A 23,036-nucleotide genomic window follows, 5' to 3' on the forward strand; every position below is an offset into this window, starting at 1 on the left:
CCTTCCTCTCTGTCTCTCTCTTCCCCTCCCGCAGCTGAGGCTCCATTGGAGCAAAGTTGGCCGAGGTGCTGAGGATGGCTCTGTGGTCTCTGCCTCAGGTGCTAGAATGGCTCTGGTCACAACAGAGCGACGCCCTGGATGGGCACAGCATCGCCCCCTGGTGGGCGTGCTGGATGGATCCCGGTGGGGCGCATGTGGGAGTCTGTCTGACTGCCTCCCCGTTTCTGGCTTCAGAAAAATACAAAAAAAAAAAAATTCATTTTAGGACAAACATCCTAGCTCTAGAGATATTGCCATGTTGTTCTCCCCTGAGCTTGTAATTAATGTACTCTTCAGATCGTGTACTGTTCCAGTAAAATAAAAGCATATGGATTATAGGACATTTGAAGTTATGGAGACTTGGAAGGAACAAGAGCACAAATCCTGTACTCCGTAGGTGCGTGTTAGAGGAGGTGCCCAGCACGGGCAGGCTCAGAGTGGAGGCCAACACACTCTGGGGTGCACACCAGGGCCGCCCCTCAGCTTACTGATGGCAGAGAGAGGGCTAAAGCCAGATTCCTGCACAGTGGTTAGACATTACATGGTGATCTCCGATCACTCTAGGACCCACCTGACACCGTCTGTAGCTATCACCATACTATCTACTATTCTGTACTTGACATCCTCATGACTGTTCTGTAACTGCCACTCCATCGTCCTCCTTCCTCCCTTCACCTCCTTCCCCCGGCCCCCTAGCCTGGTGACCCTAATCTGTTCTCTGTGTCCATGAGTCTGTTTCTATGTTGTTTCTTCATTGATCTTGTTGTTTAGATTCTGCATGGAAGTGGCGTTGGTCGTTCTCTGTCTGACTCTGACAACGTTTTTGCAGTGGCCTCCTGGACACGGTATCTCTGCTTTTATTGTCCAGGCCTTGGAGAGCACCGCCCTCGGGACTTCGGACCATGTAGCAGGCGGATCGCGCAGGCGCAGGAAGGGGACCACGCAGGAGGCGAACCGCATGGGAGGCTGTCGGAGCAGCTGCAGGGGCGCCGCCTGCTGGGGTTTGGGCCGCATCACAGGCTGCCTGGTGAGTGAGGGTCCATGCAGCAACCCCGGACCATCTATTTCCGCTCTGACTCGCCATGGGCAAGAGGTGATATTTATCTTCTCCTATGTATCTCATTTAGTCCAAAGAAAACCATCAGAGAAGTCAGTTTCCTCCATTCTAAATGCAACACCTCTCCCAGAGCCCATTGCTGTTCCAGACAGATCGCAGAAGTGAGTCCCGGGAGCTGATTTCTAATCGTGATGTCAGCGTCACTACAGGGGACCCAGAAGCCCTGGTTGAGGGGCGCGGGGCGCGGTGGCAAGTGACAGTAGGAAGGGAGGCAGCTCTCTGAGACGCTGACCCCACCTGCGCCCGGCCGCTGCGGTCATCCTCAGCCCCCAGAAGTCTGGCTAGAGCCAGGTCACACTCCTGGGGTCACACTCCCGGGGTCACACTCCCCGGGTCTCGCTGCAGGGGCCAGGAAGAGCCCGAGGATGGGTTAAGTGGGTAGATAGCATTCATCACACAGACTGGGAGTAAGGTCGACCTTAGACTTGGAAGGAAATAGAAGATGTTTACATTGTGTTTCCTGGTCTTACGGGCTCTTCACTCTAGTAAAGGACACGGAACGTGGACACTAGGAACGTCGGCACAGTTAACACGGGAGAAAGATTCTTCACAAAGAACAGGACTGGGAGGCACTCGAGTGTACTGTTGATAGAAGAGATGTCAGCGAGGAGGGGACGCTGAAATGAGAGCCCAGAGAGAGGGGCTGGCTGGGACACCGGGCTCCTGCCGTGGACTGCCTGCGCGGAGTGTGTGTGTGGGGGGGGGGGGGGGGGGGCACGCGCGATGTGCTGAGAAGTGGAAGCTGGAAATGACCGATGTGGGAGAGCTTCACACCGAGTGGCCTCGGTCCACCTCCGGTCGTACGGGCAGCTGTCCGTCAGGGTGCACCTGGCAGCAGGAATGTTGGGCTGAGCCCAGAGAAAGGTTTAGAGAGAGCGTCCAGCAGTCAGGGAGCAGTGAGGGCGCAGTGGGTCACACCGTTGGGCTCTGCTGGGACCTTGTTGTGAGAAGAAATTCCTCGCAGAAGTGGGCAGGACTTTTCAGGTGGAGAGAGGAAGGCAGGAACCCAGAATCCAGAATGCCCGTGGTGACATCAGGAAGAGGGTGTGCCTGGGGCTGAGGGGGTGGGGAGAAGGGCTTGGAGCTGGAAGCCTGAGGGTCTGAGGCCTGTGGACCCCTCTCCCAGCAGCAGAGTGCTCGCCACCCAGTGACCTCCTCCACTCCATCCTGCAGGTGGATCTCCGTAAATCAAAACTCACTCAGTGGGCGAGGAGGTGGCTGAGTGTGCTGACAGGCTCCAGTGGGAAGACTATTATTAATGCAATGGCTGAATTTTTTCAGATATAATTCATGGAAATGAAAAAAAAAATGTAGCCTTTCCCACTTAATTTTTTTTTAAATGCGAACAAACACCGCAAAGCAAAAATAAACCTCCACATGAACCATGTTGTTAAAAATACAGCAAAGATGATTAAATAAATAAAAACACTTAGGAACAATTAGAAACTTTACAAGCTCTTCACCATCATCTTATTTAATCTTACCCTGTTTTCCCTTGGGCTTATGTATGCATGTATTTTTTCATCTTCACCTTGAATCTTTATACTTAGAATTGAAAACTATTCCAGAATAGGAAACCCTTTACCAGGAATCTATATATGTTTGGATTTTAGTTTTCATTATTATTATTATTATTATTATTCTTTATTGTTGTTGATGTTATTGCTATGGGATTTCACTTCCCTGAAATGAGGATTTTTCTCTTTTTAATTTTTTGCTCATAACTGGTTCTTTCTTTACTTTCTAAAATGGGGAAGAAACTGTCTTCTCCATCGCTGCTGCTGAAAGACAAGAGGTGAGGTCACTGAGCGAAACCCGGTCTTCTCCCTGTCGGGACTCCAAAGTCCCCTCTTCCTTCCTGGGAAGGATGCACTTCTGCCCCCTGCTCCTGTCCACATCCTTCCGTGGTGTGTCCTTGAGGACAGAGCAGTCCCTCACCCGTGGGGGAATTCGAACTTGGACTTCCGGTTGCAAAGTGTGACTTATCAGAACATGACTTGTAAGGAGGGAATTCACCAAGCCTCTGAGCTGAGCCAGTGTCCCAGGCAGACCTGTCCTGGGCAGGGGGAATGGGGGGCTCCCACAGCTGTGGACCATTCTGGAAGCGGAGGCCCTGGGGACACCTGGGACAGACCTTGCAGAGCAGTGCATGCCCTAGCTCCTCCAGCTGATTTCACCACAGGGTCCACAGTGCCATACCGGGTCTGGGCCTGGCTCCCCTACTGCACCTCAGGTTGACTGACTGCGTGGGTGACACTGAGAGGAAAAGGCCTTTAAAAAACTTCATTTCACCCTGGCCAGTTGGCTCAGTGGTAGAGCGTCGGCCTGGCGTGCAGGAGTCCCGGGTTCGATTCCCGGCCAGGGCACACAGGAGAAGCACCCATCTGCTTCTCCACCCCTCCCCCTCCCCTTTCTCTCTGTCTCTCTCTTCCCCTCCTGCAGCCAAGGCTCCATTGGAGCAAAGTTTGCCTGGGCACTGAGGATGGCTCTGTGGCCTCTTCCTCAGGCGTTAGAATGGCTCTGGTTGCAAGAGAGCGATGCCCCAGATGGGCAGAGCATTGCCCCCTGGTGGGTATGCCGGGTGGATCCCGGTGGGGCACATGCGGGAGTCTGACTGCCTCCCTGTTTCCAACTTCAGAAAAATACAAAAAAACAAAAACAAAAACAAACAACAACAACAAAAACTTCATTTCAAATAGTCAATGTAGAGGATAAAGATCACAAGGGAGGCAGTCACATTTCCCTGGGCGGTGGAGTGTCGAGGCACCCTCACTTGCGTGACCAGCCGGGGCCAGGGTGCCAGCTCCCGGGAGTCTCCGTTCCCATCAACAGCTCATGGGCTGTCCTCCCAGGGCCATCTCCACAGGGAGGGCTGGGTGTGCCCCCCCACCCCCTCCCCTCCTCCACTCTCCTCTGCTGGTCTCCCAGTAGGCATCCCTGCAGTTACGCAGCACGAACAACAGGTCAGAAGTAGGTTCATTTTTGCCCCCAAATCCAAATACATTCAATATGATTTTAATCTCCTGGGAAGGTTTTCAAGGTAGTTAAAATAGGGTGAGATAACTTGGCCAGATGGACCTGACTCAGTGTGGGTCAGCCTGTGGTGTGGAATGCCACGTGTTAGAGGGCCTGTAGCCTCCTGCCTGCAAAAACACGTGTTGATATCCAAACGCCTTTACTTCAGACTGGGACCTTACTCAGATAGAGGGGCATGGCAGAAGTAATGAGTGAGCTGAGGTCATACCGGACAGAGCAGGGTGGCCCCCTCGTTCAGCCTGACAGGTGTCCTTATAAGTAGATGGCCATGTGTGAAGTTGCAGACACACAGGGCAGACACGTGTGACAACAGAGGCAGAAACTGGAGGGTGCAGATGTGAGCCATGGAAGTCAGAGGCCCCTGTGACCCCAGACACGGGGGGGAAGGGGGGAGGCAAGGGAACACCCTCTTCAGATTCCAGAGCAAGGCCACCCTGGTGACTCCTGGGTTTGGACTTCTAGCCTCAGAAGTGGGAGACAATACATTTCTGTTTTAAAGCCACCCATCCACTGTGTGATCTTTTACTGTGACAGCCTGAGGAAACGAATAAGCCACGGAAAGCAGAAGTGGATTAGAGGGTGACGCAAAGCCAGCACCAAAAAGGAGGAGAGTTCAGACGCCACCAGGGTAGGCACTCCTGTTGCCTCAGCGGGTATCTGCAGCGTGAGGGCCATTGTGTCGGGGCGCATACACGTGACTGCGCTGCGTGCGTGCACCACCATGCACAAATTCTTCGAGTTCGAGATGGTTTTCAGTCCTGAGGTTAGTTTGTGGATCCTCAACGGAGTCTTGAGTGCACATTCCAGGCGAGAAAATGTGGGCACTGAGCAGAGAAGTCCGGTGGCATTGCTGCTGAGTGGCAGAGCCAGGGCCCCTGGGTACGAGTGTATCCTGGCGTCTGCCCAGGGGCAGCTCTGCACCGGGGGAAGCTGTGGCCCTCCCACGTGGTCGTGGAGCAGGATGGGGTGGGGCAGGCCCTGGCCCCCCTGGGAGTGGGCGGTGTGGGCACCAGGTGCCGGGAAAGCCGTGCCCTCCGCGTTTCCAGTGACCGCATTCCCTTGGTCAGCTCTCCAGCAGTGGGGAGACGTCCCCCTCTAAACAGCTCAACAGGAAAGGAGCAGAAGGCAAAGCGCTTCCCAGGGGCAACCATGTTCGGTGTCTGAAAATCTCGCTTTACCGAGAAAGTAAAATGATAATTCAGACTTTTTGTAGCATAGTTGATTGCACTTTACTTCTTTTTACGACTGATAGTAAAATGTCCAAAACGCAGAAGACGCTGGGCTCACACAGCAGACTGCCTACTTACAAGTCCTGCCGCGGCAGAGTCCCACAAAGAGGGAGTCCAGGCAAACCCAGATGCAGGGTGCCTTTATCATCGTATGGGGTGCCTCTTTATCATCGTACGTGGTGCCTTATCATGGCATGGACAACTTCCAGTTTTGACTTAATGCCTGGACGCACTAAATCCTTCACTCCGACGTGGATGTGCCTGGTGACGACGGAGTTTGTCACAGAGCGGCTCTGCCCCTGTACATTTCAGACACTCGCTCCTCTGCTGCCTGCGTGCTCTGGGCCAGGCGTGGCGGGACACCATCATGTCGTGATACTGCCTCTGGCCCTGTTATAGTACAGAGGTGGGCACGGGGAGAAGGGCGTTCCTGGAGGCCACGCGGACACCAGTTTACTTGTGAACAAGGGAGTCGCGGACCATGCCAGGACCTTCCATGAGGCTGAACTCAAGACATTGCCCTGAGCTCGGTGCCCGCCCACCCCGTGGTCACTGCCACCTGTGCAGGCCTCCCTCCCGCTTCCCCCCATGAGACCCCAGTCCCAAAGGCACACTGTGCATGTGTTTAGGCAGCGTGTGTCTGTGCTTCATACGTAAAAGGAGTAGGCCGTTCCCCCTGTTGGGTACAGTGGCACCCCCACTGAGAAAGTGTGCCTTGGCCATGTGCCCCCGAGTGATCGAGCCACTGTGATGCCACCGAGCCCAAGGGAGACACGGTGGGGGAATTTGGGAGGGAGAGAAGCAAGACCAGGCTACGCACAATGACAGGGACTCCCCCACTGAGTACCTAGGGAGGGGGCAGCTTGAGTGGGGCGTCCCCAGCCCTAACCTCCTCTTTCTTCCTAGTAAATCTACCCTGGCCAACATGGCAACAGCCACTGTGGCCTCGTAGGACAGTCACAGGGAAGAGCCTGAACACACTCCCCCTTCAGAAAGCTAGGCAGGTGTCCTCATGTCCCTGTGACCCTTCAGAAGAGGACATCTGCTTACGCCAGGTCGGAGAGAGCAGAGAAGCCCCAGTCCCAGGCCAGGCGGTGAGGAACCTGCAGAGAGACCAGACCCTCCGCCTCTGACTTCACAACTATGGCCTCTTGGGCGTGGTGCCAGTACATTCTGTCCTATAACAGTGTATTCTTTGCGATAAAGTTTTATTGTGGTGTTCATTGGTTTTGCAGTGGTGACTGAGAGAGTACATTTAAAATAATTAGAATGTTCATATGGTCGTCAATATATTACTCTAATTATTGGTTTTGGAAAACAACTTTTAATTCATTTCTAAATGTTCTAAGTCTAGACAAGTACTAGGAACACAACCCACCTCCAACCAGTGCGCGTAAATGTTGGACATCTGGTATCAGAAAGGGAATTTATCGATTCTCCCATTCCCTCGTGCTTTGGAGGAAAAGTGGATTTGAAGGATGAACCCACTGCTGTTCCTGTGATTATAAGCGGTCGTGTTGTGAGACTGTGCAGTCTCATGTGGCGAGTTAGGTCATCCCAAGGGGGCTGTGACGTGCTGCTCGATGGGGCTGTTGGAGTTATGGGGCCCAAGAACATCAGCGGGGAAGGGCTGTTCAACATGTTTTTACAAACTTAAAATAGAAAGACGGGTTTTACTTTTTTCCCATGTAGGAGAGAGTGGAACATTTTAAAATTGAGAAAGTTAAAAAGAATTCCAAGATAAAAGAAAGTGAGACTTGAAATTTCTAAGTAGTTTTGGGTCTTTTAGTCACAGTCCCCAAATCATTTCTCATAAGGTACTTTTATCTTTGGCCCCTGCTTGTATAGGAAGAAATCTTATTTACAGGGCTTTAGCTTAGAAAATGGATACCAGTGATCGAATAACACTGAGTGCAGAGCACTCTTGTCATAGCCGATGCCGCAAGCTGATCACAGAAACGTGGAAGTTGTCCTTCAAGCCCACTCAGCTTCCCTGAGCCACAGTTCCCACTCTCGTAAAGGGTTAGAATGAAACAGCCTTCAGAAAGGTGGTTATATGGATCAATGAGTTAATATGTTACAACAGTTCAGAACTTTTCCTGGAATTACAGACTTGCTGCCGTTGTTGTTGCTGTGGGTTGGAGCATCACAAAAATCACAGGGCTTCTGCCCCAAGCTCCTCTAAGCCCCATGCTGTGGTCTTCTGCGTCCCCCTCTCTTAGAGGTAGGGATTCTCAGTGTGGCCTTGGCGGTCCTGTATGTAACTGTCTGTGAGTTGCATTGCGATTGCACTCTATGCAAACTTCCTGTTTGCTTGTCGGTAGCCACCACTAGACTGTGAGCCCGGAGGGCAGCTTGTCTGTTTCTCTCGTTCATCATCCCACCCACTGTCCGCGCATGGGACCAAGCACCCAGTAGGCGCACAGTTCTGGGCTGAATGAACACAAGCATAGATGGGGATGGTGTCACGACAGAGAGTTATGTACTTAGATTTCTTTAGGTAAAATGTTTTTCCCATGTGGTTTTAAAATCTGCTTCAGTTGTGACCTGCGGCCTCCATGACTCATTCAGCCTCCCAGCCAAAAACACCAGGAGTGCTCATTACGGTAAAAGGCAATGTCTTCACAAAGAACAGTTGTCTACCTACAGTAATAAACAGAAACCACCTACCCTCTAATTTCATGTTGGCCCATCAGCCACCAAAGAGCAGGAGTTTTCCATTCCCACCCAAGAGCATCACGGTGGAACTGGAGGCTGCGGTCACTCCGAAAGGTGCGGGGCTGGAGCAGAGATAGTGGTCCACCGTGGAGTCAGTAATGTTCTCTTGAGTCTGCAGTGCGGGCATCACGTGCCGGACACGGGTGGGCAGTGGAAGCCCCTGCCCCTGTGCTGACGAGCCTGCTGCTGTACCAAGGAAAGAAGGCCATGCTAGGAAAGGGAGGACCAACTCAAAGCTGTCCCGACGGACGACAGGTGTACACATGATGGTTCTTGGCCGGTGACTTCTGGGGGCTCTCTCCTTTAGGAAGAAACACTGGGCCGGTTTTAAAAAAATGTTAGTCTTAAGGTTAAGAATTATTTATTTCCTAACTTTATTTGTTGGATGGAACATCAAGGGTTGGCGTAATTTCTGAAGAAAGAGTTTTAAGTGTCTGTCAGTCGTTCAGGTGGAGCTGTCTATACTGCTCACAAAAATTAGGGGATATTTCAAAATGAATATGAAGCAATGAAATGCCCCCTGATTTTTGTGAGCCGTATAGTAGACAGAAATACTGATCTTAGGCAGCGATTTTTAACCCGTGTGCCACAGGAATGTTTAAAACGTTCAGTACCTGACTATCTGTCAGGGGCCCTGACCTCTTTTTCCTTAGATTGTCAAATAAACAGTGATAACAATCAACACAACAGTGGCCCTCCAGTGCGAATATCCTGTACTGACCCAGTAATATAGGTCGTTTAATGGAGCTGTATTGTTATTATTATTATTATTATTATTATTATTATTTACAGAGACAGAGAGAGGGATAGATAGGGACAAAATACCTGCTTGGGGAGCTGTTAGGGAGGAGGAAGCAAAGAGTGGGTGCTGGGAAAGCCATGTACAGGGGAAGGCAGACTTTGTTACCGGAATATGGAGATGCCTTGCAGGACCTGGTGACAGGAACAGATGGGCCACGGGAAGGAATGGAATCAGTAAGGAGAAGTTCGCTGTGGTCTAGGCATGGTTTTCGCTGTCTCTTATTTCTCCTTGCGAAGCATGTCCTTTAGGAGAGACTTAGAAGACAGCACCCTACAGCTCCCAAGTTCACGTATGACAGTTACAGACACGCAGTGATTTGAATACCAACTCCGGCTCCAGATTCCACATTACCTGGGAAGGGCCCCTGATTAGCCTTCTAGTCGATGCATGAAGCACACACGGGCATGTCACAAACAAGCGTGCTTCTGGGGGCCTGCACTGGTGTGTTGGGGAGGTGTCATGGGGCCACAGCGCATGAGGCTGCCTCCGCACAGCACATCTGTCACAGGCAACCTTATGTTGTCGCACCCTGTCAACAAGAGAAAGAAAGAGACTTGACGAATCAGACACAGAAATTTAAGCGTATGGCAAAGCGTCGGGACAGACAGATCTAAATGGCCTGGGGGTTCGTATCCATAACAATAATTCTGGGTCATTTAATGTTAATACTAGGTTCACTCTAGTCCAGTTAAATTGAAACTATACTCTTATGGAATGACATGTGTCCATTATTGTATTGGTTTGTGTAACCCGCAGCTACACTGTTCAGTCTTTTATGGTTTCCTTCACCTGGATGCACTGTCGAGATGAATAGTTCAGATGCCCCGCATTGCGTGTCCCTGGTTAGTTCTGATGCCGACTCTGAATCACTACAGTTGTCACTGACGTGAATATTTTCAGCACATACTTCCCTCTCACTAAATAGTATGCTTGCCTCCTCCCGGGATGTATGTGGTGTTATTTCCATAATTTTGACTAAAGAGATGAAGGAGGCTGTTGTTGACTTTGGTTCTCAGAGGTGAGTTTGCTATCAAACTGTTTGTAGATTTCCTCATTCCCAATACAGGGTGGTGACACTCGGAGTATCTACCGAGTGGTTTCTCTGTGGGATGTCTGAGTCACTTGGGAAGTAAGGAGCCTCAGGCACATAGCACTGGAATAAAGAAACAGAGGCTTACCACCAAAGGAATGAGAATAAAGTATCCTCATCAATCAGCGTGGCAGGAATGCTCATGGCTGGACCTGGGACCACTCCCTGGAGCCTCGGTCCTGACTTCCCCTGACAAGGTGCCTTGTTCCGGATCCATAGACCCTTCTGCAGAGGAGGTTAAAAATGCAGACTCTGGTCAGGTAGCACTCATGTGGGCTGGATCGGAACCCCTCTCACTGGGAAACTACTTCCCCTCACAAGATGCCCTCCTTTGTACGAGGGTAATACTACTACTAATTAATAATACCTGCCTCGTAGGGTAGCTATGTAAATCCAAGTGCAGAGCCTCTGGTCAGCACACTCTCCTCTGTAAAATTCCCTTCCGTTCCTATTCTTTCCTAGTCCATTTCTTTCTGAACATGAGGCACATCACAGCAGTCAGCGGAGAGAGTGCCCAGCAGGAGGGAATCCCAGCCCCGCCCACAGCCGAGCAGATCCAGCCAATCACTGTGTGTGTTCAAGGCAAACCACACAACTTGCTAGCCCCGTGGTCACACACAGAGTAGTTCAGGTGACCATCTGTGTCAGCTAACTGACTTTATCTGGTGGGATAAAAAATACTTCTCATCTTGACGATAGGAAGTCATTTTGTGACTTGGACGAAGGGACCAGTCCAAGCTAGGCTCCCGCCCTGTCACGGAACCTGGGGGTGGGGGTGCCCCCCCCCCCGTTCTGCTCTGCTTCGCCTAGCATGCTCCTTTCTTTTCAGTATTTCATTTTTAGCAAGTTTTAAAACTGAGATATAATCGATATATAACCTTTAGGAGTTTCGGGTGTGCGACCCAACAATGTGGTTTGTATGTACTGAGAAGCGGTCCCCCACCAAGTCCTTGTTCTTCGGTCTCAATGAGTCCTTGTGTCAACGTAAGACACCTGGGAACCCCTCACCGTGCTTGAATTCCCCAGCACTTTCTTGGGAACCACCAGCCTCCCCCAGGGACAACCTGTCTCTCAGTCCAGTTTCCTCTCCAAGGGGCAAGGGCCACTTCCGTAGTGCGGACTGGCCCTTTATCCTGTTCTAAAACCAGAGGGCAGGCCTGTTCTTTTGTCTTTGCTTCCAAAGAAATGCCCAGCAATCCTCTGGTGCTCATTAAGAACTAAATCATCATAGGTGTAAATGACTGTGCGGAGGCCCTGGGTGTCCTACCACTGGCTCCCCGTGGCCGATACCTTTATTTATCCTGACGAACTCTTAAAGGCAAAGCAAAGCAGTGTGCACAGAATCGGAGCAGAGGCTAGGGACAGGGACAGAGCAGCTGCCCTGAGCCGGGGCCTGAGAGTCACTGCGCCACTCAGCAGCTGCGGCTGGGGCCTGAAACAGTGGGCTTAGGGGGTCTGACTCACACTGACCAGACCCGCAGTACAGGCAACATATTTATAGACACATGTCTGCATCTCACCAGAACGTGGGTTTAAAACAGAGGAAACACCATCGTGGAGCAGGACTGTATGGAGTGGCTGCACTGCTGAAACTTCGCAGCCTGGAGCTGCAGCCCCCATCCTCGGTTTCCTTAGCGGCACTGCCCCCTAGTGGAAGAATGGCCGGGTCCGAGGGCAGCGAGGCAGGGTGGCCGTCGGGGAGACAGGGGGAGGCTGGAAAGAGGCAGGGGCCCCGCAGGTCAGACGAGAACTCAGGCAGAAAAGTGGTGTCCTGGCAGACTGCTCAGGAGAAGCTGCCTGTGAGGACGCGGGGTGGGGGCTGGGGGGGGGGGGGGAGTCCCGGGCACGTTGGAGGAGCTGCTTCTACTGCTCACCCACATTGGTCAGCTCTCTCGGGTTCCTTGGGGCAGAGAGGTCTTGCTCTGTTGCGTTGTTTCGCTCCGAAGCCCTGAGGAGGGTAGGGGTTGTCATACCAAGCCCCCTGCTCAGCCATCCGGTCCCCTGCCCTCCCTCCCTTCATCTCGGGAATGTAGCCTAGGGCACTGGGCACACTTGGCACGGAGATGGCGACCAGCTCAGGGCATTTGACCCTTTTTAACTACTTCGGAAGCGCACGGCCACCCCAGGGCCTTGTGCTTATTTATAATTCATGCCCATCTAATTCCAGCAAGACGAGGACGCTTCAGTCTTATCACATTTGAGGAGATGTTTAAAAATAAAGAAGGAAGCCTGAGGAAGGGGCAGAAAGGGCAGGGGCGGTGGCCCACGGGGACTGTCAGGGGTGGACGAGCATTCCATCCAGCTGTCAATTTCATCAGAGCCAAGGAAACCCTGCAAGTACAGGACGTTCTGTAGCCTGCACAGCCTGGAAGGAGGAAAGGCTACCGTCCTCAGAAGTACCTAGTCCAGTGTTTCCCAACCTTTTTTGTGCCATGCCCCACCTTAACCTTTCTAAAATTTTTATGTCCCCCCCTATGTAACATACATAATTTTTAACATTAAAAAATTGATTTATTCACTTAATAAACATAAATGATAGGTTCTAGGAAGAAATCACTCTGAAATTGTTAACAAAACACAGTAAGTAAAATTTCAAAACATATAATGAAAAACAGAAATTTAAATTCCAAATAATTTTCTTTTAAATCAGCCAATAGAATATTCAAATGATTGACAATAACAAGTAAAGCAGTATCAGTTACTTCACATTTTTGGAGCCAATAAAACTGTTTAAAGTTTTTGTTGTTAATATGTTTCTGACATAACTCAATATTGGTAATGAAACCAAATATCTTTGTTTTGCATCGACAAGAGTTTTATTTGTTCCTTGAAGTTGCTTATTTAATATATTTAGTTTTTCAAAGATATTGGCTAAATAACTCACAAATGCTTTACCATCTATTGTTAACAGATACTTCATTTCAGGTTTGTCGCTTAAAAAAGTCACTAAGAGTATCATACAGTTCCATAAATCTTTTCAAACAGTTTCCTTTAGATAGCCATCTTACTTCAGTATGAAGTAAAAGTCTCACATGGTCTTTATTTTGTTCTTCACAAAATAGCTTGAAAAGATGCTCACATTTGGCACTAGATTTAATAGCATTAATACACTTTATTACTGTATGTAATACTTCATTCAGAACAGGTGAGATGTTTTTAGCTACCAAGTTTTCCCTATGAATAACACAATGCACAAGAATCATTTCTGGATTCGCATCTTTCATCAATTTTAAGCAGCCATTTTTTTGCCCATCATATTGGGAGCACCATCTGCAGCACAAGATCTTATATTTTTCATTGGTATATCATTGAAATCTAAGTAGTTTTTTAGCTTATTATATATATCTTTGGAGGTAGTGGTGCTTTCTAATCTTTTACAGAACAACATTTCTTCAGCAAAATGTCCTTTATCAATATATCTTACATAAGTTATCAATACTGCCTCACTGTCTCTCAAAGTTGATTCATCCATTTGCAAGGAGAATTTTCTTGTTTTTAGCTTTTCAATAAGTTGTTTTTCAATATCCTCACTCATTTCGTCTATTCTTCTGCTAACAGTATTGTCACTGAGTGGCATAGCTTTTACATCTTTGTCATCTTTTTCAAGAACCGTTTTAAGAAATGCTGATATTGACGGTTTTATTAAATTCTCTCCTATAGTGTGATTTTCTCCACTTTTAGCGATGAATAAAGAAATTTGATAACTAGCCTCAAGAACACGATTATTAGTTGAAGTATGAGCAGTAAATAGAGACTTTAATGTTCTTTTTTCAAAATTTTTCTTTAAAGTTTTAAAGTAACTCAAATCTGAATTAATATGAGCACTATATTTCGCCTTCAAATGCGCCTCAAGACGACCTCATTTCATTGATTCGTTGGTCAAGCATTGCTGGCATAAAAGACAAAAAGGAATCCGCTCATTGTGAACAGCGGGTATGAACCCAAATTTTAAATATTCCTCTGAATATTGACGAGTTTTTTTCTTGCTTGCACCACTCATTTTACTATGGGCTATAAGAAATAAAAATAAGATCAATTAAAAACTAATTTTAAAACATGTGTTAAAATATATTCAATGTGACATAGAGTAAACGTATACTAAAAATTCATATTTATTTAAATGTATATAACACATTTACTACACTACCACCACAAATCAAAAGGTATCTATATTTTTTCCACTTGACAAAATTTTCTGGAAAGTTATGCTTCTAAATTTAAAATTGTCGTGCATGCACTATTATAGCCCCAATAATATTTATAAAATATTAGTGCTTTCTAGCCCCCATGCAAGAAGTACTTAATAAAGAGTTTAATATTAATAAAAATAAAATCAAATACTTACCAATTATATCTATACAATATATGTATATTTATTAAATCAACGAGCTTTTACAACAGTTTTAACTGACATTTCAAATTAACACCAACTGAATGATGTGAAACACTGCAGAAGTTGCAATGGGCCAATTAGGTGAGGATAACTGCGTTGTTTAGCGAGGTTTTTTTTTGTTTTTGTTTTTTTTTTTTTGTATTTTTCTGAAGCTAGAAACGGGGAGAGACAGTCAGATAAACTCCCGCATGTGCCCGACCGGGATCCACCCGGCTCGCCCACCAGGGGGCGACGCTCTGCCCACCAGGGGGCGATGCTCTGCCCCTCCGGGGCGTGGCTCTGTTGCGACCAGAGCCACTCTAGCGCATGGGGCAGAGGCCAAGGAGCCATCCCCAGCGCCCGGGCCATCTTTGCTCCAATGGAGCCTTGGCTGCGGGAGGGGAAGAGAGAGACAGAGAGGAAGGAGAGGGGGAGGGGTGGAGAAGCAGATGGGCGCTTCTCCTGTGTGCCCTGGCCAGGAATCGAACCTGGGACTTCTGCACGCCAGGCCGATGCTCTACCACTGAGCCAACCGGCCAGGGCTTTAGCGAGTTTTTAAAATGTCCCAGGTTCCCCACGGCAGACAGCATGCTCCGCGGTGAACCCAGGACGAAGTTTACTTGATGACGCCAATCACCCAGTTGATATTTTGGTCTCGTCAAATGAAATTATACTTAATAATTATTTACCGCAATTATTTAAGAATTGCATTTTTTGTTAAATTTGGCACCGATATCTAGCATTGCATTTAAATGGCCCGGGGTGAAAGAGTTAAAGTCCTGTCGAGTCCATTTTCAAATTGCCCCCCTTAACTATCGAAGTGCCCCCCTGTGGGGCGTGGGCCCCACTTTGGGAAACACCGACCTAGCCCCTCTGCCATGGGGAAGGGCTGGTGCCATGGTGGTGTCACTGTGCAGTGCGTTAAGGTATCAAACTGGTATGTTGTGTACCTTAAACTTACACAGTGTTTGATGTCAATTATATCTCAATAAGGCCGGGAAATATTTTAATGATTTAAAAGAGAGAGGGAGAGAGCATGATTTACCTAATTTCTGGCCTTACATTCCAAGAAGACTTTATTCCAGTAATTCTAGACCCCTCAATAAACACTGAATTGAAGGGCATCCAAATGTCTGGTGAATTCTCTTTCCTGGGCGTTGGCACACCTGTTTCTCTACCTGTTAGCTACTAGGTGTGACTAGTAGTGCTGTGGAATCGACCCGCCGTTCCTTCCTCCCGTAGGACCCCTAGTGGGCAACGGCGGTATTGCAAGGTGTGCGTGCATCTGGATTCCAGATGCATTATTTCAGGAGCAAAAACAGTTTTGCGCAAATGCACCGATATATTTTTTAAAATATGAGGAACTAGTAAAATACAAATTGATGTGCTGTAACTACTGACTTGATGCCAGCTTTTGGTTATTATACATTTTCTGAATTAGATTCTGCTCACAATACGCTTCCTAACATGTTGGTATTACAAGTAGGTGCTTGTGCTTGAGAAGGCAGGGACTGTCTGGTGGGTGTGACTGCTCTGAGCAGATAAGACGCCCCCTCCCCCCACCCACCCCCCAGTCACTACTCTCTACTCTCAGTGACTGGCGCTCACGTGGCCAGCCGAGCTCCGAGGCGCAGGCCCGGGCACCAGGGGGCTGTGTTCAGCAGTCAGCTCTGTGGTTTCAGGGCCTTCCACCCCGAGCCCTTTCCTCAGGAAGCTTGCCCGACTTCTTGTGGTTTCAGAAATGACACCCTTGAAGCTCTGGAGCTGGCACAAGCCATTGCTCCTGCCCCGGTGGATGGCAGGAGGAGAGGCCGCCGAGGAGCTGGTGCCCGGGGGGCCCAGGGGCCCTGGGGGGCCGGGCTGGGGGCACCCCCGCAGGCAGACAACTGCTCCCCAGCAAGCTCGCAGCCGCTCCCTGCCTTTCATGTGGGCGCAGACGGAGCTCATCGACACCGACACCGAGCCTCTCTTCCCTGGCACCCTCCGGGTGGGAGCGGAGGAAGGTGGGCAGTGTGCCGGGCGGCGCGTACAACAGCGACAGTCACTTTTGCGAGGCGCTGTACACCCCCCCCCCCCCCCCGTCAAGACGACCTGTCTGCTCACTGACGCTGACTGCTACTGAGCCCCGCCCAGGGGCTGGGGTGGGTGTGACGGTCAGTGGCTCGGCTCCGCCGCTTGAGGACAGGACGATGCGGCCAAGTCTGGAGCTGACGTGGCCATTGCAAAGCCTGTGCGCGAGGCGGCACTGCAGCGTGTGGTCCAGCCCCGGCCGCCGGCACCTGCCCAGGGACTGCCTTGCACTCCTGCTAGGGAAGGTACTGGGATCGCCAAGTGTTTTCAGTTATAACACTGAGGGTTCTGGGAGACACACATACCTTTGCGTGTCTAGCCACCTGTGCCCCTCCCACTGTCCCTCGTGGCTTCTTAGCTGTACCACTGGAAAGTTCGACCTTTGAGACTGCAGTTTTTTTCTGTCTCTGAGAATGCAAGCACTCTGCCTGGTGTATGTGTAGACCAAGAAAGAGGAAGGTTTGCGGACAGACCAGCCCTGCGGCCCCTCTCAGTGGTGGCTGGGGGGTGGCCCTGTTCTCCCTTCTGGTCCGTTAACATTTCTACATAGGAGCTATTCTCTTGAAGGTATCGGGCTGGGGTATACATGACGTCAGGCCAGTGGGGTCTGACTGTGGCCAGCATTCTCAGATTCCAAGAATTTGATTTTCTCAGAGTTCGACAGTAAATTCTGGGCAGATGCAGGATGTGTGGAAGAACCTCTGTCCCTGTGTCCTGTGGGGATAAACAGAATGTCACAGCAAGTGAATAAGGATTCAACAAGTTATATTGAATGACTGTCATGTACTTGGTTCTTCACTGGGCATCAGATGTGCAAAGATGAGCATGTGTTCTTACGAACTAATAGGAACATGTGGTCAGGACAGGAACTAGAAATTCACAAAAGAAAATTTCAAATTGTCGAGAAACATCCAAACATGTGTGACTCAGTAGCATTAAGGAAATATAAGTTAAAATGAAAAGTCATTCCTTTTTTGGTTGGTTTGACAAAGGTTCAAAATGGCTATACCCAGTGTTAGTGAGGGTATAGGTAACTTTCCTACTCTACTGATGAAATGCCATCTTTCTAGAAAAGCTTGGCAATGGATATCAAGATAAAAATGCCCACCTTTAACCTGCTAATCCTCATTTGGGGAACTTTTAAAAGTAAATAATGGAAAGGGGACTCAAAGGGGTGCACAGAAAAATTTTCATTGAAGCATTGTTTCTATAAATGTCAGTGACGGAGTTGCTGAAGAGTTTGTGGTGTAGCCGTCTGTTGGGTCGCTGCGCAGTTGATGAGAGCCTGTGTTGGGACAAAGATCCACAATATACCATCAGGTGACAATAGCAGAGTGCCGCGTACAGTCTAATTCTGCTTGTTTTTCTAAAAAGGGTGCGTGCTTATCTATATGGAAAGAAATTAAGGAAGATCCTCCAAGGTGATAGACACAGACTGGTCTCTTGTTTTTTATACCTCTCTGCATCTCTTGATTTTTCTTTTTTTTTTTGCAGTGAACTTTAAGCACTTTTATTGTCTGAGAAAAGGTATTAAAACATAAATATCAAACATTCTGACCTCAAAGATCTCACGTGTTCCCAAGCTGGCGTGTGAACTGCCAGCCAGTTCCAGAACCTATAGAGTTGGTAAAGCTCAGGAAGCTGGGAGTCCACCTCTCTTTTCAAAATCCAAAGCCCAGCCTGACCAGGCAGCGGCGCAGTGGATAGAGCGTTGGACTGGGATGTGAAAGATCCAGGTTTGACACACTGAGGTCGATGGCTTGAGCGCGGGCTCATCTGGTTTGAGCAAGGCTCACCAACTTGAACCCAAGGTCGCTGGCTTGAGCAAGGGGTCACTCCGTCTGCTGTAGCCTCCTGGTCAAGACACCTATAAGAAAGCAATCGAACAACTAAAGTGCCGCAATGAAGAATTGATGCTTCTCATCTCTCTCCCTTCCTGTCTGTCTGTCCCTGTCTGTCCCTCTCTCTGTGTCTCTGTCACACACACATTAAAAAAACCCCAAAGCCCAGTCCCAGGAAAGGGAACAGGGGAGCCAGAAAACCCCTTCCTTCTTGCCCTCCAGCCACTGCAGTCCTTTTCTCAGTATTTTCCTGCTTGTGATAAGTCAGATCCAGGGAACGCCCTTTCCCAGAGTGGGAAAGGAACTGAATTCATGAAAAGGCCCCTCAGCTGGACACTTGCGCCTATTCCATGGGTCCCACATTGGCAGCACCATGACTCAGAGCTGATCTTCTATTCTAACAGCCAAGCATTTCCGGGAGCTCCTTCGTGTCTAATTTTGTACGTTTGTGTGTTCACCAAGATATAGATTCCTGCCTTAGCATGAAATAGTTTGTGCTTAAAATTTTGTGCTTAAATGGGTCTTCCTTAGAAAAGGCCTATAGTGGGCACATTTCCCTCATGTCCTAGCCCTCCTAATGGGCTACAGACCTGAACACTAATCCATCCATTTACCTACCCACCCGCCACCCGTTCTGTCATCTATGCATCCATCCATCCATTCATCTATCCATCCATCCATTCATCCACCCTTACCTATATTATCTCCAATCATCCATCCATCCATCCATCCATCCATCCATCCATCCATACTTACATATATTATCTCCAATCACCCATCCTTCCATCCATCCATCCATCCATCCATCCTTACCTATATTATCTCCAATCACCCATCTATCCATCCATCTATTCTTACATATATTATCTCCAATCATCCATCCATCCATCCATTCATCTATCCATCCATCCATTCATCCACCCTTACCTATATTATCTCCAATCATCCATCCATCCATCCATCCATCCATCCATCCATCCATCCATCCTTACATATATTATCTCCAATCACCCTTCCATCCATCCATCCATCCATCCATTCATCCATCCACCTAGTATTTAAGAGCAGCATGGAGTTTAAGGGCATGGGCCATAGGTTGTAGCTCTACCATTTACCAGCTGGAAGACCATGGATAGGTGGTCCAATGGAAACTTTGTCTTTCGTTTCTCATCAAATGGAGATCATAACAGAACCCATGACATTGTTGTGAACATAAAACAAATTCTCCAATGTAAAGTACTAAGAGTCATGCCTGGCATGCAATAAGCACGTCTCCATTATGACTAATACCATGTGTCAGGCACTGGGCTAGATGCTGAAGTTTCCAAATAGAAAAGAATTTCAGAGTAGAAGCAGCAGGGTTTCTGCCTCCCAGGAGCTAACAGTCTAGGGCAGTAGTCTGCAAACTCATTAGTCAACAGAGCCAAATATCAACAGTACAATGGTTGAAATTTCTTTTGAGAGCCAAATTTTTTAAACTTAAACTATATAGGTAAGTACATTGTTATTAACTTAATTAGGGTACTTTTAAGCTGGCCTTTGCTAAATATGTCTTCAATCTGAGAGCTGCATGTGGCTCGCGAGCCGCGGTTTGCCGACCACTGGTCTAGGGGAAGAGACAGACACCCCCGTGACCATGTGCACAGCGTGGTGTGGACAGCCCTGGAGAGGCTCCCTGGGAAGAGGTGTCTAATCCGAAGCAGGCCAGCTGACGGGAAAGGCTGGGACGCAGCCTGGAGGAGGAGTGTGCAGTTCGAGGCACCGAAATGGTCTGAGTGACTGACGGGTGCAGGTGCGGAGGGAGAAATGGGCCAGAGCGATGAGGTCGCTGATTCTGATTCTCTGGCAGCTTCATGAACGTCCCCCACATCTGCAGAGCTGATTGCACCCCTGACCTTCTCTTGCATTCAAGCCTTTTCCCTGCGATGGCCCTTTGTTAACCACAACACAGCAGAGCTGAACGAGGAGGTGGGGGTCGCCGGTCAGCTCCCCTCGGTGTGTTCGCCCTCCGTTCTGTGCTGAAGCCCCCTCCGTGGGGCATTTGTGACAGCAGAGCTCCTCTGATTCCATCTCCTGTCACTTCTGAGGCCGACTTGGTGGCTCATCCCAGCACAGGGGGGACTTTAACACACATGCGGCATGTGTTGACTCCCTGGAGTTCGGGGAGGGGACAGATCAAGGAATGTTATCTCTGTTGTCCAATCAGTTCCTCTCTGTGGCTGCTGCTGACAGCACTGGGGACACTGCAGGTGCTGGCCCCCTGGCACCACCTCTGCGGGGGGGAGGGGCAGAGGAAGGGAGGCTGCAGGTTGATGTCGCCTGTGTATTAAGGAGCCTTTACTCGCATATCCCTGCAGTGCAGCAGAAGAGGGCACCGTGTCACCCACGTTGTATTCCTGCCTCAAACCCCAACTCTGAATGTGAGGGCGAGGAGACAGCCAGGCACATCTGAACACGAAATGTCTGCAGGATAGCTGGCCAGGGCTCTGCAGAAATGTCAGTGTGATTTAAAAAAAAAAAAAAAAAAGGTTAGAGAATCGTCCTAGATTTATTCTGAAAACATGGCCCCGAGGTCAGCGGCATCAGCCTCGCCTGGCAGCTCACCGGCAATGCAGTGGCCCACCCCAGACTCAGAGCCAAACGCCACATTTAACAGGGTCCCTGCTGAGTCCCGGGCACAGTCGGTTCTGAGACACTATAACCCCATGTCCACTTCACCTTCAGATGTCCCCCTTATCCCAGCGGCATCCCTCTTGGCTGTTCCCTGACCCACCCCACCCCAAATTTGAATCTAGTCAAGGATCACACGTTGTTGCATTTAGCTGACGAGACTCTTCAGTCTCTTCTTACCTAGAAGCATGGGTCTCAGAGGTTAGCATGCATCAGGTTGCTTGGAGGGTTTGTTAAGACATAGAGTGCCTCCCCCACCCAGCACACATGTGCACACAGGCATACACACACACACACACACACAACCCATCTGAGAGACCCTAGAGGTGAGGTCAGATGCTGCTGTCCCTGGGACCACAGGTTGAGTAGCAAGATATTAACTAACAGTATTAGTTCGATATTAAATATCTAAGTGTGATAATCATGTTTGCATAGGAAAATTTGCTGGGGTTTTTTTTGTTTTATTTTTTTTGAGATTCTTGCTAACGTATTTACAGATGAAGTGTCATGATATTTACAAGTAACTCTGAAATGACTCAGTAAAATCACTAAACAGATGCATGGATTGTGGATACAAGGACAGACAGCACAAACATGGCAAAATGTGAACCTGTAAACAAGGTCCAGAAAAGAGACAGTTGTGACACCATGTAAGCAAACAGTAGAGGAGGAGAATTTCCTCTACGCTCGAGGGTTCCCTACCTACTGGGAGGTCTCAGCTCAGACGGACAAAAGTCAGGTGAACTGGAGAAAAGGCGTGTCGATTTTATTTGTTGTTCATTTTTACAGGACACGGGAGACATCCTCCATTTTTAAGCAAGAACAATAAATTGCGGCGGCATGATAAGATAAAGTGAAGGGTTTGGGGTTTCCAAGAGCAGCAGACCCTGTAAGATAAATACATGGAGGAGCCTCATGGGAGACGGGGCTATTTCAGCAAGGGTTGTTGGTGCAGGTCCGGCTCAGGGCCGACTTTCCATCTTTCCCACGACCTTAAACTCCCCTGGGACCAGAGACGGTGGTGGTGGTGGTGGTGGTGGTGGTGGTGGTGGTGGTGGTCCTTATTCCTTAAGAGTGTCTGCCTTTTGTCAGATAGGGGACACTCTGGGAGGCTTCTTTCTGCATCTCTTCCATCTCAGATGTCTTCAGTTCAAAATAATCCTTATTCCAAAGTGATAATAGGGTTCTGGATGCGCTGTCCCAGACTACTGCCCCCTGGCATATTTAATAGTTTAAGTAAAAGATTCAAGAGGTACTAGGTGCAGGAAGGACTCTCCCCGCCTCCCCTGAAGCAGGTGTTAAGACCCTCGTGTGAGCCCTGGCCAGTTGGCCCAGTGATAAAGCATCGGCCTGGCATGTGGAAGTCCCGGGTTCAACTCTTGGTCAGGGCACACAGGAGAAGCACCCATCTGCTTCTCCACCCTTCTCTCTCTCCTTTTTTTCTGTCTCTCTCTTCCCCTCCCACAGCCAAGGCTCCATTGAAGCAAAGTTGGCCTGGGTGCTAAGGACGGCTCCATAGCCTTCGCCTCAGGTGCTAGAATGGCTCCCGTTACAATGGAGCAATGGCCCAGATGGACAGAGCATCGCCTCCTGGTGGGCATGCTGGGTGGATCCTGGTCGGGCTCATGTGGGAGTCTGTCTGTCTGCCTCCCTGCTTCTCACTTCGGAAAGATACAAAAAAAGAAAAAAGAAAAGACCCTCGTGTGAGAGGTGCCCTTCTTACACCTTCAGGAAATGAGAGTCCTTATCTCTGAAGACAGGGACACTGAGACGAATTCACGCCAATAGGCCTTGCTAAGGGTCCCCTAGTTCACCGTCCTCCGATTGTCCCCTTTGTACTGTGACGTTTTCCGTGACTTTCTGAACTTCGCCAAACCCAATACAGAAATGCCCAGGTTCCCCCACTGGTCTTCAGGTCCTCGTTTCCTGCCGACAGCACCACGCACAGCAGCCTAGCGTTACACACGTGTGTGCGCCTACGGTCACCGTCGTCTCGTGTGTCCTCCCTCGGCCTCATCTCTCTGTGTGAGCCTCCACGTCTCCTCTCCTCCA

General features: G+C 49.2%; 1 long non-coding RNA gene across 1 annotated transcript in view; it reads left to right on the forward strand.

The window, feature by feature from the left end:
• The first annotated feature begins 909 nt into the window (after positions 1-909).
• LOC136405387 (uncharacterized) overlaps positions 910-23,036 on the forward strand; it is a 62,974-nt gene continuing 40,847 nt past the window's right edge. The window contains exon 1 of the long non-coding RNA XR_010751510.1: positions 910-1,066. This is a non-coding gene — a long non-coding RNA (uncharacterized lncRNA). The remainder of the gene's footprint in view (positions 1,067-23,036) is intronic.

This window comes from Saccopteryx leptura, chromosome 1 (assembly GCF_036850995.1).
Source record: "Saccopteryx leptura isolate mSacLep1 chromosome 1, mSacLep1_pri_phased_curated, whole genome shotgun sequence".
NCBI lineage: Eukaryota > Metazoa > Chordata > Mammalia > Chiroptera > Emballonuridae > Saccopteryx > Saccopteryx leptura.